Source organism: Manacus vitellinus, unplaced genomic scaffold, assembly GCF_001715985.3.
Source record: "Manacus vitellinus isolate BGI_N305 unplaced genomic scaffold, ASM171598v3 scaffold_84_pilon, whole genome shotgun sequence".
NCBI lineage: Eukaryota > Metazoa > Chordata > Aves > Passeriformes > Pipridae > Manacus > Manacus vitellinus.
In genome coordinates this window covers 1089869-1107308 of record NW_021940840.1, presented here as the reverse complement: position 1 = coordinate 1107308, position 17440 = coordinate 1089869, and positions in this window count along the sequence as shown.

Here is a 17440-nt window from a genome sequence, read left to right as displayed (position 1 = left end):
AGGGCTGGAGGCAGCTCTGCAGGTAGAACAGCAGGTCAGCAAATAATTCCTGATAGCTTGAGGGTGATGCCTGCCCGTGCTTCTGCTACCAGGGGTGAAAGAGAGATTGAGGCACTGAGACTAAGTCAGAAAGCCCATGGTCCTTCCTCCCTGGCTTCCTTCTCTCAGCGTGGTGATATCCTGTTGCTGGGGGTGCAGGGGATGGGAGGGCTCTGCAGCTTCTCCTGCTCCCAGGTGCATCCAGCAGTGCAGGATCCCGAGGGACTGAGCAGAGGACAGCGTGAGCACACAGGAGGGGAGGTAGCCCTTTTTCCTCATCCCTTCTCAGTGGAGCATTCCTGGGTTTTAATTCCCAGATGTACTGTGTCAAATACAAGAGCAGTGGTCTGGGCAGGGACTCAAACAGACCTTCTCCCTTCTGCTCTCTGTCCTGGGCTCTAGTTCATCTCCTGCCTCATTTTTTGCAAGCTCTTGTTGTATTTGTCATGGCAGAGCCATTTCATTTGTCACTCCTTCCTGCTCAGGTTCCTAATCCAGCCCTTCAGTGTCTCATCAGTGCCTCTTGAATCCCCTTGGATGTGCTTATGATCTGGAGAGTTCCATGCCTGAAGTTGCCCTCCCTTTCTCTGGAGGCTCCCAGCAGCCACTGAGATGCTACCCAGGGGTGCACAGGTACAGCTTTCAGCTTGGGAATGTGCCAGGGAGGTGCAGGTGGACATGTTCAGGTTTCACAGGTCTGTGAAGGAGCCTCTCCTTGTGCTGTGATGCTCCTACATCAACATCATCATTATCAATCAATGCTGGTGGTGTCTTTTGCAAGAACCTGATGATTTTTAACCTGCACGTGGGATCTGACAGCTCTGCTCCCAGGATTTCTGTGCCTTGGACCAGCCCTGAGCAGCTGCTGAGGAATGGCTCTTCTTTCTGGGCAGGTGTGTGGAGCCACCAGTTTGCTGTGGGAGCTCACCAGTTGTCAGGGCCTGACCAGTCTGACCAGTCTGTGTGCAAAGCTTCATGCTGTGATGCTGTACTGAAAGCTTCAGCTGACTGTCCTAAGAGCTTCTTGGTTGTTAAAAGATCACAATTTATACACGTAGGCTTTGCTTTCCACCCTTTTAAACAGCCTTTCCATTTCCCAAGGATTTCTCCCGTGCCGTGCCCATGGACTCACTGTTGTTTAAGATGTCTAAAACATATAGTGCTCTTCATACACAAGAATATCTCAATTTACATCCTCATTTTTGCTTAGCTACGTAGCCCATCAACATCTGGTTTGGCTTGTAATGTGCTGTGTTTGGCCAATCCCCCCCAGCTCAGCTCTTCCTGAGTCCAGACTGATACACCAGTGCTGGGAATGTGACTGGGATGCCACTGGACCTGGTTGTTTCCAATCACCCCGGGTGTCTGGAGCTGATGTAAACTCTTCCTGTAGTCTCCCATTGTTTTCTCTCCCTAATGCCAGAGTCACCACAGAGGCCACGCTCTGAAATGTCACACTGTTGGTTCCTTCTGTGGGGATAATGGGTCAGTGAGTTCAGCTGGAGTTCAGCTCAGACCATTTCTCTTAAAGGTTGGTGCTTCATGCAAATGTTGTTAGTGATCTCAGATAGAGCTGGGACACCTCTCCTCCCCTCTGCATGTTATTCCAGACACTTCATAGAGCCAGCATTGATTGATGGTGAACTGCCCCTGGGGTCCAGCTGACCTATTCCACCACAGGTGGGCAAAGCAAAGGCAGAGGAGTGATGCTGTGCCATTTTAGCTGATACCTCCCTGGTGTGGGATCCTCTGCTCCATCAAAGCCCATTCAATATGTTATTTAAAGTACCAGACATCCTAAGTGTCTTCCATATCACAGAATGCCAGGATGGGTCAGGTTGGAAGGCCCCACAGTGTCCCACCTGGTCCCACCTCCCTGCCCAGCAGGGCCATCCCAGAGCACATGGCACAGGATTGTGTCCACACAGCTCTGCAAGATCTCCACTCAGGAGACTCCACACCCTCTCTGCTCTCTCTCCAGGGCTGGGTCACTGCCCAGCAAAGAAGTTCTTCCTCCTGTCCAGGGGGAACTTCCTGGGCATCAGTTCCTGCCCGTTCCTCCTGTGCCATTGCTGGGCCCCCCCAGCAGAGCCTGGGCCATCCTCTGCCCCCTCCCTGCAGCCCCTGACACCCCCTGGGCAGGGCCCCTCTCAGGCTCTGCTCTGGAGGCTGAACAGCCCCAGCTCCCTCAGCCTTTGCTGCTCCCAGAGCTGCTCCAGCCCTTGGGCATCTCCGCAGCCTGCGCTGGCCCCGCTGCAGGAGCTCCACACCAACCCAGGACTCAACTGAAGCCTTGTACTCCATCCCTCTTATCCTGAGGGTTTCTTCTCTTGGATTTGGTTGTTTATAATGAGCTCATGAGGTAAAAATGTTTATTTCACACCTTTTGTATTTAATTTCTCTCTTGTGCTGAATTGCTCGTGCCTGGTGAGATCTGATCCCTGGTTCCACAATGTGTATTCGAATGAGTGGTTGGTAGCTGACAACCACTTATTTATATATAGGTTTATTTTTTTAATCAGTGCCCTACATCACTCATTTATTAACTTCTGCAAGGCCTTGCATGTCTCAGATGCACCAAGGCTCACAAGCATCTCAACAGAAACCTTTTGTGTCCCTGACTGCAGATGCTTTTCAACTCTCTCATTCTCATTTAGATTTTCTTCTCAGTGTCCTGTAAATACCTTCAAGCCATGGGCTTCACTCCTATAGTGATTATCAGGAGTGGCTGAATTCCCCCCACTAGGCATGAGGGATCCCATCCTTCTTGAGGTTATGGGTCTGCTCCTCCTGACATGCAGGAATTATTTGGGCAGCACTAGAGAAATTGCTTTGATTTTGTGCACTAATGCTGCTTTCAAGCCTTACCTTTTTTTCCAGATCTTGCCTTGCTGCCTTGTCTCTGTCCTCAGCAGCTGTTTTAAGTAGTCAGACTTCTGCATTTGCCTTGAATATCTTCTGCCTCCTTTTTGAAGTTCCTGCCTTTAGAAATGGGTTTAAGTACATTTAGTCTTTCATTGCAGTGACTTCGGAGACCACTTGTACTGCAGCTGGTTTAAGCTGGCAGATTGCAGTGAAGTTCTCAGTGTATGGAGCAGAGCTTGGGACAGACACACACACCTTTGAAAGGTGACATTCTACTGTCCCTGCTTCTACAGACATTTTCTCCTGAAATATTTCTTTATGTGGAGAAATATTCCCTTCCCAAAAAGGAGGCCAAATACCACTGAGTTAGTGCTGTGCTGGTCTGAGTGATGGTTTTACAGACGGATCATGGAATCCCAGAATGGTTTGGTTTGGAAGGGACCTTGGAGTTCATCCAGTCCCACCCCCTGCCATGGGCAGGGACACCTTCCACTAGCCCAGGTTGCTTCAAGCCCCCTCCAACCTGGCCTTGGACACTTCCAGGTGCTCTGTCCCAGTGTAATGCAGAAATTAAGCTGGGACTATTGTGTTCAAAATTTCCTGGTTTTTCAGTTTTTCCAGTTCTGGGCTGACCAGGCATGCCTTTGGTTCACAGGCTCTGCAGCTCTGTCTCCATGTGGGTACCCTGGCACTGCACAGCTCATTTCTGAGGTTCACATTTGAACTAGAGAGACCAGACAACATGTTTTCCCCTTCAACATTTCCACAATCTCCTTGTTGATGAGCCCTGTGATAGTTCCTGGTAGGGCAGCTGCTCCTCTTTCATCTCAGTTCATTTACTTTGTGTCACTGCTTCCTCCTGTATTTTTCTGGGATTCTACAGCTCTTTGGACACACAGTTAAGACATTTCAGCCTGTGCACAGGGCTGCTCCTCCAAGTTCACCTGTGGATAAAGCTCTTTCTCTCACCATTTCCATAAGTTTCTTGGTGTTTTGGTTAAGCAAGAACATCAGCCCCTCAGAGCTGTTGTAACAGCAATCAATAATAACAATTGTATTTCTTCTGATAGTCTCAAGGAGCCCCAGGCAAGAACTAACATTCGGCAATACAAGCACAGAGAAAAAATTCACTCCCAAGTAACCCATCTTCCCTCCTCTCATTATCAGCCATCATCCCACAGCTCTCTGGCAGCTCCTCAGATATGGCTCTTTTTTCTCTAGTCTTTCCCCTTCACATGATAAGCTGGAAGGATGATCATTTCCCCCAGAAGTAGCATTTTTCTGGCCTATAACAATCTGCCATTTTTTGCCACAACCCTCCCTGTCATTTATGTGTCCCCACTGATGCTGAAACCTTCTCCAGCTCAGTAGAGGTAAATTTAATTAACCTTTACTCCCATTCCCATCTAGATCATTAATGAGAGTTCTAATGAGTCTGGGTCTCACAGTGGTCCCCGTGGCCTGTCTCAGCACAAGTCCTCCCCTCCATGTATCAGCCAGTTAACACTGAGCCTCAGTTGGGATCTTCAGCCAGAAGGAGCCATTCCTCCAGTCCAGCATGAACTGTCCCATGTCCCGTTTGGGGGGAGCTGGTTGATGCTCTGCTGGGAGTGGTCCTGCCTTGCCCAACCAACTGGGGATGAAGGTGCAGGTCTCTGCCCCAAATCAGGCATTGGAGGGATACAACAAACAGATCTCTCCCCACACTGTGCTTACAGGGGACATTAGAAAGGACACCCCTGCAAAGCCTCCCCATGCTCAGCTGGCCCAGCAACCCCTCCATGCTGAGATCCATTAACATCTGGAGCTGGGAATGGGCACCTTCCCACTGGCAGGGGGCAAGAAAATTTGTGTGCCATAAAAGTCACCGAAATTTCATCTAAATGCACACCTCAACTTTGCAGGCAGCTGGGATGAGTCTGTGGGCTGCAGGGTAGGTGCTGGAGCTCCTGGGGACACTCTGCAGGAGCTCCCCTTGCCCCAGTGACTGGTCACTGCTGCTGCTTCACTCGTGGAATCAGAAAACAGTTTAGACTGGAATGAACCTTCTAAAGGTCATCCAGTCCCACCTCCTGCCATGGGCAGGGACACCTCCACTAGCCCAGGTTGCTCCAAGCCCCGTCCAACCTGGCCTTGGACACTTCCAGGGATCCAGGGGCAGCCACAGCTTCTCTGCCCAACCTGTGCCAGGGCCTCCCCACCCTCACAGCCAACAATTTCTTCCTTGTAACTAAACTAAATCGAACCCCACCCAGTTTAAAACCATTTCCCCCTGTCCTTTCTAGCCCTGCTAAATAGTTTTTTCCCACAGCAGAGTCCCCTCCCTGCTCTCTGAGCAGGTGGAGGGAGAGGACAATGCCGAGACTGGCCCAGGAAGATGAACAGGACACTGAACATGTTTGATTTCAGCTCAGGCGGTGATTTTGAACAAACCCCCACCCCCTACCCTGTCACTAGAAACCCCAGAGGGACCTTCCAAATCCAGGATGAGCTGGTTCCTTGATAAATAGCCTCTGGGCACCACGAGGAACACAGGCCATGCGTCACCTGCAGCAGGATGTAACCAGGGAAGAGGAGAGGAGGAAGAAATAGCTGCTGGATTTTAACGTTAGCAAATGTCAAACAGTACATTTGGGAATGGAAAGCACTTAAGGTGACCTCTAGACTGCTGGGAAAAGTGCTGGAGTATTTTAGTAATAAAGGGGATTTAGGGATTCAGGAAGTGAAACCTTAAGGATGAGGGACACTTGGTGGCTTCAGCAAAGGGTACTGTCAGCTGGGAGGACTAAAGATCAAGAAGGAATGTCATCAATTCAAGATCTGTGTGCAGCCACCAGGGGAAGCCAGCAGTGCACATGGTGGAGACACAGTGGGTGGCTCCAGGGCAGGACAGAGACCTCCCCATGGACTCTGCAGAAGTAGAATCACAGAATGAGTTGGAAGGGAACTTAAAATCCATCCAGTCCCACCCCCTGCCATGGGCAGGGACACCTCTCACTAGCCCAGGGTGCTCCAAGCCCCATCCAGCCTGCCCTTGGACACTGCCAGGGCTGGGACAGCCACAGCCCCTCTGGGCAACCTGGGCCAGGGCCTCCCCACCCTCACAGCCAACAATTCCTTCCCAATATCCCATCTAACCCTGCCCTTTGTCAGTTTGAAGCCATTCCCCCTTGTCCTGTCACTCTAGGCCCCGAGGCCCTTGTAAATAGTCTCTCTCCATTTTTCTTGTCAAAAGAAAAATGGCACTGCAAGGCCACAATCAGGTCACCCCGAAGCTTCTCTTCCCCAGGCTGAACACCCCCAACTCTCCCAGCCTTTCCTCCCAGCAGAGCTGCTCCATCCCTCTGATCATCCTGGTGCCTCCTCTGGACTCTCTCCAGCAGCTCCCTGTCCCTCCTGTGCTGTTCCCAGGGCTGGAGCAGCTCTGCAGGGGGGTCTCACCTGAGGGGCAGAGGGGCAGAGTCACCTCCCTTGGCCTAGTGGCCAGGCTGCTTCTGATGCAGCCCAGGACAGGTACAAAATAGTGCAGGATTTCTCCATGGTCCCCTTGTTGTCATCCTGTTTGCTCTGGCTGCTTCCTTCCCCAGAGCTCGGGGTGCCAGCGCTGCTGCTGCTGAGGCTGCACATGGAGGGTTTGGCTCAGCTGGGCAAGAAGGAAAATGGTTTGGGCTCTTTTTTCAGCAGAAGAAGGGGTGTGTGAAGGGCATGTCACCCCAAATAACACCTCAGAAGGAAAATAGGAAGGGAGAGGCCGAGGGTGGTGAAGCAGATCTGGCAGCATCGAAATCCTTGGAGGAAATGGATTTTCATGAGGGTATAAGTAGTAAAGTAGGAACCTTTTGGATTCTAATCAAGGTGAGGTTGGCTGAGTTTGCTCAGTGCTACACCTCTGAATAAGTTCTTAAGGAAGGGAAGGCAGAGGCAGAGGCACATAAGAAAATGACAGTTCAGAATTCCTGGTTTCACTCCAAAGTGTTCATGGTTTCCCTGTGAGAGGTCCTGGGGCTGGAGGGGGTTTGCTGGGCTGGGAGGGTTTGCTGGGCATTTCTGGGGGAGGTTTGGGTTTGACAGGTGAGAATACTGAAGAGGTTTGTAAGCCAAGGCTGACACAAAGCACTTTTGTGAAGTTGGAGTCTGGATGGTGCCCTCTGGAACCAGCAAGGTCTGTGTTCCTCATCCTTGCTCCTGTCAGAAGTTGCACAAGGTATTTCCCCAAGGAAAGGAGAGTTTACTTCCACTTTGCCAGGGAAAAAAGAGCAGGGGAACACGAGGAGACATTTTTTTCTGTCTTCAAATCCACAAGATTTACTTCTTGACTTGCATCATGTGAGAAATCCCAAAGAAATAACAGTGAATAGGCTGGGATGAGCTTTTTCCAGGCTAGAAGAGGTGGGATATTTTGCTTGTAAATGAATATATTTCCTATCAGAGGCCATTTGGGTGCCTGATGCTATTGCTTCTGCAGGATTGAGCTTCCCAGTTGCATTTTCGTGATTCTGATGTAATTTCTATTCATATTTTGAGCAATTTTTTCCCTTTTTTTCACTCCAGTTAATTCCTTTGATAAGATGATTCATATTTCCCCCAAATCAGCACTTGGTCCTCGGTCTCCCTTCCGTGCTGAAGGAGGTGAATTTAACAAAGATGGCAAATGAAATGGAAAAAAGTTCACTTAGCACCATGAAATATTGATAAGCACTTAGAATGAGGGGAAGTGAGTCTGCTGCACTGGGAGTGCTCTGTGTGGAGGGAGGGACCTGCAGGGTGTGAAGTCTGTGTCCCCTGGAGATCTGCAAGTCCTGGCTATAGGATGGTGATTGCCTTCAATGAGCCTCAGGGTTTGGCTCTTTTAATTAAATAATGGGCTTCAATCAGGGGCTAAACATCCCCTTCTGGGCCAAGGCCAGGAGTGGGACAGTGCCTGCCTTACCCAGGCTAGAGGAGTCAGGAAAGGTTATTGGGGTGGAGAAGGAAGGAAAGGGGACTGTGCACCAGGTGGAGTGACAGGGAGGAGAACCAGTCTCCTGGGGCAGTGCCAAGGGAATTTCTGCATTCCTCTGAAATGATCCAAAATGCTCCAGCCTGTGGAGGCTGTGAGGGAGCATCACATCAGAGGGATGCCCAGCTAAGGCACCATCCACTGGGAGTGGTTCATGGAGAGGGACAGTGATCCAGCCATGGATGGATGCACAAGCCTCTTCCTAAGGAGTTTGCATGGGAGCACTGCCAAAATTAGGTCCTGGCTCTAATTCTTTATAAATAGCTGAAAGCCAGGGGGGTCCCAGAGGCAGGGAAGGCCAGTGCCCACCACTGGCTGGAGGCAGCAAGTGGGAAAGCCCAGGAGCTGAGGACAGGCTGGTCAGTTCTGTCTCTGTGCTGCCAGAGAGAGGGGAAATGTTAACAAATCTAAAGATCAAAGGCATAGAAATACAGAGAAAAATGCATAGAAAAGCATTGGCACAGGCTGCCCAGGGCACTGGTGGAGTCAGCACCCCTGGAAGTGCTCAAGAACGTGTGGATGTGGCACCTGGGGGCACGGTTTGGTGGTGAGCACAGTACTGGGCTGATGCTTGGATTTGGAGATCTTTGAGGTTTTCCCCAACCTTATGGATTCTATGATTCCATGGAATGCCATTAATTTCCGCTGGTATTCTTAAGCCCAGTCGACTTCTCGGTTCCTTCTGATAGCAGATATTGCTGTCACTATTATTTACTAATCATGTTGCCTCAATGCCAACAAGCTCCAGGCATGGACTAATGTCCTGGTACATTAGGTGGGGATGAGAAAAACCCAGTCTCTGCTCATGTATCTGGATTATCATAATAAATTTAGATTTATGTCAGGCACTTGATTTACGTGGTGGGGAATATACTCTCTATTGAATCAATGGACAGTTATTAAATGGATTAAGAAACAGGCAGCTTAAAGCTCTCAAAATGCGATTGTTGTTGGGGGATCAGTGCTTAACAAGCTGCTTACATGGTGGCTTTGCAGGATTCAGCTTCCACCCTGCTGGATTTCACCATTTTCATGAATGATCCGGAAAATATGGATAAATTAGTTGCCCGTAAAGTTTGCAGCTGACTCAAATTTCACCTTGATAAATAATGATGAAGGCAAGTCTGTAACGCAGAGCAATTGCAGTGGCCTGGTACCAGCAACAGAGAAACAACATGAATTTTAATAGAGCCCAGAGCTCGGTCATCCATCTCAGAGAGCAGAGTTGGAGCCACTCGTCAGGCTGGGACCTGCTGCTCCAGGCCAGGCTGCAAAATTGATTTAAGGGCCACGTTGAATAACAGGTGATTATGAACATTTAATGCCCTGTAGTGGGGAAATGGATGAACACAGTCTCAGGATGAAGTGGGGAGGCTTCAGCCTGAGCAGGGAGTTTTTATCCACCCTGATTAGGAAGCAGGAAGGTGCTGTCATCTCTCTCACTTCTAAGGAGACCTCCAGACTGGGAGTGGAACTGAGGGCTTTCAATATGGAAATCAGAGGCAAATTCCTGGGGGAATACTGTGGGATCTCTGACCTCAGAGTGGGTGTCTGCTGGATAAGAGCTGAGGGCAGCTCAGCCAGGCACCAGGGGCTCCAGCCTGGCTTGGCTGCAGGTCGAGATCCTTTCCCCGTTGCTCATTTTCCAATTTCCAGGAAAACGGGAAGTTGTATCAGCAACCTATTGTATTCCTGCTTAGCTTGGCTTCACAGAGCTGCACAGCTCAGAGAGGTGTATTTTGCAGCTGTGGGTGGGCTGCTCCTCACCTGGGCAGTGTGGCTGATGGGGCAGGGAGGGGTGGCCAGTGCCAGGACTGTGCCAGGAAAAACAACACCCGGGAAAGGCAGCGGGGCTGGGTTTGCACGTGGATTAAAAACCTGGCCCAGCTTCTATCTGGGGATGAAAGAATGAGCCACGTGAGCACAGCAGGGATGGATGCGTGCCAGGGAGCTGGGAGGGATGCCAAGGGAGCTGGGGGAAAGGAGGGAGAGAGGGAGCATGGCTGGCCTGGCCTGCTCTCCCATTGCCTGGGTGGAGGGGTTTGGTGTCCCCAGGGAGGGATGGGACATGTCCTGAGCTCACTGAAGGCAACATCTGAGGGGAGAGCTCAGTGCAGTTCCAGCTGCCTGGGCAGGGGCAGAGGAGGGGCAGGGACTGAGCTCTGCTCTGGGGGGACCAGGGACAGCAGCCAGGGAATGGCTGGAGCTGTGTCAGGGCAGGCTCAGGTTGGATCTCAGGCAAAGGTTCTTCCCCCAGAGGCTGGTTGGGCACTGCCCAGGCTCCCCAGGGCAGTGGGCACAACCCCAAGGCTGCCAGAGCTGCAGGAGGGTTTGGATGATGCTCTGGGGCAAAGGGGGTGACTCTTGGGGCTGGGCCTGTGCAGGGCCAGGGGTTGGACTGGATGATCCTTGTGGGTCCCTTCCAACTCAGCGTATCCTGGGATTCTGGGATCTTTGCAGACACCTCACACATCACTGCCCAGCTCTCCTCTTCCAGTGCTCGAGGTGACAACTCCCAGGCTGGGGTGGAGAGCTCTGGTCATCCAGGCTCAGCAGGGAGAGCAACAAGTTGTGAGCAGGGTTGGGAAATGTGATCTTCAGTCAGCTGTGTCTGCTCTCTCATGTTTTCATTGCTTTGGAAACGCGGTTGTGTCTAAAGTTGAAGTTAAAATGTTCTCCCTGTCCTACTTGTGTTGCCTGGGGCAGTAGCTCCCAAGCTGTTTCTTCAGTCTGCATCCTTGCAGACAACCAAACTCAGGTCATGGGGAATTTCTGGAATAACTTTTCCTTCCAGGTTCTTTCCTAAAGTTCATCCCTCCACTGCACATTGTGCAGATGCTGGGTCTGTAAGCAAAAACTGAGATAAACGTCATTTTAGAGGAAAACTGAGAGAAATGCTGCCTCGTGCAAGGGGGGCTCTTCCAGTGCTGAAGCTGTGGGGGTGGGATTTGCAGCTGGCAGGTGGGGTGCAGTCCCAGATGGCTGGGGGAGAGCAGGTGGAAATGCCATCTGGAGCTTTACCTCTCCTTTCTCCGAGTCACTCACACACCAGTGCCAGGTTTGGAGCTGCAGGAAACTCTGCTTCTTAGTAATAATGTTTTGAAGCTTTCCTGAGATACTTTAGGGTCCACAGGAGATCTAAATCATCCCCAAAACCTGACTTTACTTTCTTTGGATACCTGTCTGCCCCGATTTCTCACAAATATGGCACAGAAAACACTAACTTATGGAGGAGCTGCTTGTGATTTACAGTGCATATTTTCTCACTTCATTCTTCACAGCATGGGGATGGAATGGTGGCAATATCACAGATGATCCTGTTCATGCAATGTGCTGGTTGTATCCCATCTGGATAAGATGGAAATGAGGATTGTGACCACTTGTGATGCTCTGGGAATTGGGCACAGCTTCCTTCAGTCTCTTTCTTAGACAACCTGGGATCTGCTCGGATTTCCTGAGTGTCTTAGTTTAACAAGATTACAACTTAGAAATGAAGAAACTTCAGGTGGAAGTGTGGAAAAGGGAAAGAAACAGCTTTTTATTAACAAAATCGGAATAAGCAACAAACAGTGGAAGCAAAAACTTTCAGAAGAAACAAAACAAAGTCCCAGATCCCCAGGTGGGGAGGAGAAACCCGCGGCAACCCGGGGAGAGGGTGGAGGAAAGGCAGGACTGTCCCAGCGGTTCAAAATTCCTTCCAACAATGAAGGAATCCCTTTTTTTCCCACAGGCAGTCTTGAAAGCAGAATACCTCGCTCTGAGATGGGTCGGTCTCTCTCTCTCGGTCGTTCTCCGCGAGGTGTCCTGTGGGGAAAAAACTTCCTCTCAGGAAAAGAGAAAGAGGCGGCCAAAAACTGGACTCCTGCTCTGCCCGGTCTCGGACCACAACCCAAAAGCCCCCGAACAAAGGACTCCCCCAGCTGTTCCTGCAGCCACCGCTTCCCTCGAGCCCTCCCCTGTCCCCGCTCCTGCCCCGCTCCGCCCCCACACCCATCCCGGGAGAAAGAGATGGAGGGCATGGGGGGACGGGACCCTAGGGAAGAAAAGGGAAATTCCAACATCTCGTTTCAAACCTATGACACTGAGCTGGGTAAGGAATTTAGCCACAATAAATCTTGGGAAAGGCAGTGTGGCAGGGAAAAAATCCTTCCCTGTCAGGGTGGGGAGGCCCTGGCACAGGTTGCCCAGAGAAGCTGTGGCTGCCCCTGGATCCCTGAAGTGTCCAAGGCCAGGTTAGATGGGGCTTGGAGCAACCTGGGACAGTGGCAGGGGTGGAACTGGAGGAGCTTTAAGGTCCCTTCCAACCCAAACCATTCTGGGATTATATGAAATGTCACAAATGGCCACGGTGTTATCCCAGCTCTCTATCACGGAATCATGGAATGGTTTGGGTTGGAAGACACCTTAAAGGTCACCTCATTCCAACCCCCCTGCCAGGTTCTCCTAGTCCATGAGGATGGAAGCCTTTTCCTCCTTGGCTCCCTGTGCTCAGTGTGGCCAAGCCCAGCTTGGCAGCAGGTGCCCACTGCAGCTCTGGGAGGTGGGTTGGGATCGCAGCAGGTACTCAGAGGTGCTGTCTGTGATGGATTCATAAGTGAATTTGAGGAGTTCAGCACGTCCCTGCAGGCTCCAGGGGATCTCTCTCCCCCTGTCCTGCAGCAAACCTACAACCTTCCTGCCCATCCTCTTGTCCCCTTTGTGCTCATTTCCTGGGGGTGCCACAGCTACTCCAAATACTCATTCCAGGCCATGTGCTTTCCCCTTCCCTTGGGGCACAGGGTGTTTTCTGTCTCTCATCTGACTTCCACACCAGATATTTGCCTTGGATTCCTGCCTTTGTCACACACTGTCCCCTGCACTGGGTGTCTCCATGAGATTTTTGCCTCTCCTCCAGCTGTGAGTGTTGAATTTGGTGCCTGCGAAGGTATCAAACCTTTGAGGTGTCACAACGGTGCAGAGGACATCAGAGAGGGCCACGACAATGCCAAGACTTTGCATCATGTCTTTGGGAGAGCTGAAACATCCATGGTTATTCCAGTGCTAACCAACCACTCATGACCACATCCTGAAAGGGGACACACCTCTGCAGTGGTGAAATCAGTTCACTCTGAGGAAGAAAAGGGGAACATTGGGAGAGTTTGAATGAATCAGCAGCATCTGGGACCTGCACCATCTGCAGAGGAAGGCCCAGGGTTGAATGCTATCAGGCCAAGACTGAATAGTATAAATGCACAGAAGAGGCCTTTTTTTACAGGAAACAGGAATTCTCCACGTTTTCTTCAAGCTCATAATCTTCTCCTTTTCAAGGGTCAGAAGCCGTTCCCTTCCAGATGTTCCAAAGATAGTTGGAAACAGGACAGGAGGAAAACACAGATTTATCACATATTACATTAAGAACTGCTGAAAATTCTGCTTCTACCAATTGAACTGGCAAAGACAGTCCTACCAGGTGAGGGGGCAGAGCTCAGGGCTGGCAAGAGCACCCACTGAGGCATGGCCTCGGATATCCATAGGATTTTCCTGTGCCTATCCATAGGAAACTGTGGTAACTAGGTCAGCTTTTTAATGCCTAACAGGAGAATCTCATCGCAAAGCAGTGAGCAAAGTTGATTCCTCTTTTCAGGAAAACCATTTTAAGGAGCATCTTTACCCTGTGTTCACAGGTAGGGATGGCCAAGTGCTTATTTATTCCTCCCTGTGAGGGTGGGGAGGCCCTGGCACAGGTTGCCCAGAGAAGCTGTGGCTGCCCCATCCCTGGAGGTGTCCAAGGCCAGGTTGGACAGGGCTTGGAGCAACCTGGGCTAGTGGAAGGTGTCCCTGCTGTGGCAGGGGGTGAATGAGATGAGTTTTAAGGTCCCCTCCAACCCCGAGCAGTCTGGGATTCTGTGATTCCGTGACTATTTCTGTGAACTGCTGCAGCTTGGCTGAAGGATCAGGACGATGTCACTGCTTACAACCAGCTTACATTTTAAGGTTTGGGCACAACAGTGAGCTGTGATAATATTTCTTCTTGAAGGGAAGTGGATATTTGGGCACATGATTTGTTGCAGCAAAGGGTTTCACGGTAAAATTCATAACCACAGACGAGATGGCAGATGCAATTCAGCATTTATAAACACAAAGTAATTTACACTGGCAACCAGCCCGGAGCCTTACCTAAACAAACACCACGATGGGCTCTAAATGAGCTGCTGCCACTCAGCAGAGGGATCTCAGGGACTTTGTGGAGGGCTCTCTGCAAAGCTCAGCTTGATGGCTGCAGTGGCAGGTGGAGTGCAGGAACTCAGGGCCAGAGCAGGACACCTAAACCTCTGACAAGTTCATCTAAACTTCTGCAGAAATCCATCCAAACCTCTGAAAAGTCCACCTGAGCCTCTATAATTGTCCATCTGAACCCCTGCAATTGTCCATCTGAACCACTGCAGAAGTCCAGGCTGCAGTTGCATCCCAAGGGTCGTCCTCCCACCCCTGCAGCCAAGAGGAGAAGATGTAGAGAGGTACAGCAAAAATGTCTGGAGCAGCATTCCTAGCGACCTAGAGCTTGGAAAAATCCTGAGAGAGGGGAGAGAAGGTTCCATAGTGTGTTAAGGAGACAGGGCAGTTGTGCCTCAGGCCTTGGAGAGGATGCCAAGGCCACGGTCCCACATTCAGCATTGCCCTCCCGCCCGTGGCTGCTGTGTCAGATCAGCCCAAATGTCCCTTCTCTGGCCCTGTGCAGCTCTTCTCACCTTCTTCTACTGGAATTAGGGCTGTTCTTATTTCCTGGCCTCCTAGGGCATTACTGGGCTGTAACAATTGATATCAGTGTTATTGTTAAACAGGGACCCAATGACTCCTCTATTTAAATCCCTTGACATTTTCCCCTCTCAAGGTTTCTGGTGACCTTTGCTTCGAGAGGCTTTCATACCTCATGGCTTGCAGCAAGCCTTAGAAATTCAGCAGGAGGAAAACCCTCTGGCTAGAGAAGAGACTTTCAATTTTTTGCTCATCAAACTCTCATTTAAATGGGCTGAAATATAAACTGTTAAGCAGCACCTTTTCCTTTCTCTCCCTGCTGTTGCTGAGGGAGATGCTGGCAAACCACCAAAAGCATAACCCTGCCCAAATGTTCTTGGGTTAAATCCACCCTGCTGGCAAAATGCTGGGAGTGCTGGAGAGCCCCTGGCAGGGATGGGGAGCCTTGTGAACTGGGAGCTGCTTTGGCACATCCCAGGAAAGGATGGAGCTGCCCCAGAGAAGGTTTGTGCTGCTCTCAGCTCACGTAATGAGTTGTTTAGCTCAGCCCTAAGTGATGCTGAAGAATCAGCATTCAAACTCCCCTGGAGATTTGTGAGGATGGATTCGAAGAATTGCACATGATATAACTCACTTTTACCTGCTTCCCTTAAAAATATCCCTGCAATATTAAGTCCAAAAATCACATCAAGGGAATATGATTTAGGTGGAAAAGATGAACACCTAGAAGTTAGGAAATGGCACATCTCTTGCCTCCCTCCCCTGCCTGGATGCATCACGGAAATGACCTTTCATTCCTGACCACAGATGATATTTTTTCTGCTGAAATCGTGTCTTGTTCAGGGGAGAGCCTGGACATACCAGAGAGGCTGTGCTGCCAAAGGCAGTGAAGAGCAGCACAGTCCCAAAGCTTAATGGATCTGAATGCAGCCCCAGAGGATGTGGGATCAGAGGATGTACCTATACACGTCAGGGGTGGGGTTCAGATGCCTGAACATTGCTACCTGATGCCCTTTACATCCCACCCAGCTCCAGCTGCTGGCAGAGCACAGGTCTCACAGAGGAGCTGTGCCAAACCCGCCAGCTCTCCTGCTGGCCTCTCAGACCCCCAAGAGTGTCTGAAAGGGAATTAGCTCCCTATTTTTAGCCAGCTGGGATTCATCACCAGCACGAGGCATTTTGGTGTGAGCTGGGACTTGGAGCTCCAGCCCATGGACATGGAGCTGAACTGGTCAGTGGAACCTCAGGAGCAACCCAGTACCCAGGGTCAGCCAGTGACCCCACTGACTGTTTGGCCTGAGAGGGGTGTCTGACACCCCAACACCCCATGGAGATGCAGATGTGCCCCAGGACCTGCTTCAGCCCCAGGGTTTCCTGCTGCAGCTCCTGAGGATGCTCCGCAGAGGGAGCTGTGCTGGGACCTGCTCTGCTCCTGCCTGCTGGGGGTCCCGGAGCTGTCACACTGGTGGCTTCCCCAGGTCTTTGTGAGGTGGAAGAGCATCACTCCTGTCCTCTCCTTCCCACGCTAAAGCCACTCCAGCTGCACCATCACGATCCATCCTTGCTCTCCGCAGTGGAGGGAGGGAGGGAAACTCCAGCATGGGAGGAGACTGGTCCGAACCGATTCTCCTTCTTCATTCACCTCTCAATTCACCTTCGTCTTGAAATGCATGGAAGTGCTGCCCTCTTCCCTCTGGCACAGGCACAGTGATAGCACAGCCCCACCTCTGGCCACAGGACAAAGCAGGAGCTGCTTTGCGGAGCCTCTTCCCGAGCCACGGGCGGAATTTCAAACAATGCCCACTCTGAACAGGGAATTCAGCAGCGATAGTGTGTCCCTACTATAAACAAAGGCAAAATGCTGTGTGCATCAGCAAAAGGCTTTGTGTAGTAAAGTACTCCCTTTATGTCCAAGCAGGAGAGAATTCAAATGATTATTGACCCTCCACTGCAGGAAAGCCACATTATAATATCTCCAAATCAATAGAGACAAGTGCAGAGCAGCAGAGAAAGGCCACGGCTCTGGAAAGTGCAAAAAATTGCATTTTACTTTGGCCTCTTCAAAAAGTTTGCAAAGCATCTGTTAGAGGCCCCCGGAGCCTTTTCTTTCTAATTGCCACGTTTGACAATGTGGTGGCACTGGGGACTGGTGGGAAGACAGATAATGGACCCACTTTAATTGCTTCCCAGTTCCATGAGTCATAACACTTGAGAGATGGCAAAGGGGAAGTGCAGTAGTTTGACTGAAGGAGCTTTCTGGCTTTTAAGAAAGCCCTGGAGGAACAAATGCTAAACTCAAAGCCAAAGTCTTGGAGTGACTGAAGGTTCCAGGTACTGGATTTTCTTTCATGTTTTGCTTTTGACAGGAACTATGGAGTTAAGTTTTAATCATGCTCTGAAGGAGGGAGGAATGATTTTGGACTAAGAGATGAGGGGATGGATGTTGTACCAGGAGCCTTTTTCTCAGGGAGGGTTCTGAGGTGGTGCAGGGTCCAGTGTCAGACGGTGGTGGGAGCACACTGAGCATACAGAGCTCGGGGGGGATTTATCTGGAAGGCTCAGGGAGGATGCTCTCACTGGGTGCTGAGCTTGGCATGTACTTCTGGGAATGGGCACACAGTGGACTCCTGACCTCCCTGCTCCCCGTGACACCAGGGAATCACAGAACCACGGATTGGTTTGGCTTGGAAGGGACCTTACAGCCCATCTCGTTCCACACCCCGCCCTGCCATGGCAGGGGACACCTTCCACTAGACCAGGTGGTTCCAAGTCCTGTCCAACCTGGCCTTGAATCTCTCCTGT